Source organism: Uranotaenia lowii, chromosome 3 (assembly GCF_029784155.1).
Source record: "Uranotaenia lowii strain MFRU-FL chromosome 3, ASM2978415v1, whole genome shotgun sequence".
NCBI classification, from domain to species: domain Eukaryota; kingdom Metazoa; phylum Arthropoda; class Insecta; order Diptera; family Culicidae; genus Uranotaenia; species Uranotaenia lowii.
Window position 1 is genome coordinate 274461895 of NC_073693.1, and position 1436 is coordinate 274463330.

Sequence of the window (1436 nt, forward strand, 5' to 3'; positions counted from 1 at the left end):
GCCGGAGAGGCTTTTCACGACGTTTATTGCTTCTCGGAATCGGAATATTTTTTCTGCGAAAGAACTGTTGGAGAAAACAAATAAATTACAATATAGTTCTGCATATCTGATAGGGTAAAATTGATTTAAATAAATACATCCTTTAAACAAATTCATTGTTATCTGCTCGCATACAAGAAAATATCACAGAAAAATCGCTTCTACAGAAAAAATTGGATGACCTGTGCATTAGACTGAGTCGATTTGGGGTCATTTTCGAATACCTCAAACCCTGGGGTCTTAAAAGCTTCGTTTTGGTCCAAAACTCATCCATGATTTTTTGCAGAATTTTTAAGTAACGTTTACATGAGTAAATTTGAACTTTTAGGTTTGTATGGGAAAATTGAATATTTTGCACTGAAAAATCAACATCACATTTGTTTCTTCTGTAGAACCGAGCCTGGTAATGGGTTTTGTGCCAATTTATAACTTCCTTCAAGGAAATTTCCCGCTGAACAACTTTGTTGAATACCATAACTTCGTATCTTTTTAGACAAACAAGTTATTAGCTATTTAACTGGTGTATGTCTTTTGGCATTGATAAACAATAAATTCCATTGACACCACTGCTGGGTGCTTAGCGAGATATTGCAAGACCACTTTTCATACCATACTTCGTGGAGCACAAGCAGTGGAGTCAATTGAATTTATGGTTTATAAATCCAAAAAAAAAAAACAAAAAATGATGTGGATTTCGCCGTACAAAATATTTAATTTTCTCATACAAACCTAAAAGTTCAAACTTACTTATGTAAAGGTTACTTAAAAATTCTGAAAAAAAATATTAATAAGTTTTGAACCAAAACCAAGCTTTTAAGACCCCAAGGTTTGAGAAATACAAAAATGACCCCAAATCGACTCATTCTATTGTGATATCGCTTAGTTGGCAAAGCAGTTGCCTCCTGAGCCGATGTCTATGAGTTCGAGCCGTTAAAACGACTTTTATCGAAACAAAAAATAAATTAGGCAATTCCAAAACTCCAACTGTTTCTTGAAAAACATATTGATGGACAAATGATAATACTTAGATAAAATTGTTATATAAAGTGAACAATATCACATGAAATATTAAAAGAGTTGTGGAACAATTATAATTGACATAATTCTTTAATAAATATTAAAGAATAATATACTAATTCTCATGAATTCAACTACAACCCACAGTGAACTCATACACTGGTGCAATTGCTGTCGTCACGAAACTGTCCCCCTTCCCGGAAGAAGGGAAGGTGACCGCGCGGTCCGAAACGACGAAGCAAGCCACTGGATGACTCTACTCTCTACCGTACCATCACATCGTCGCAGTAGGTTGTGTAAAAAATATTTGCACCGCGTCAGTATTGCTACTCGCCGCGAGACCAAGAGTTTGAACCCAAAGTATTAGTTGCCGGTAACCG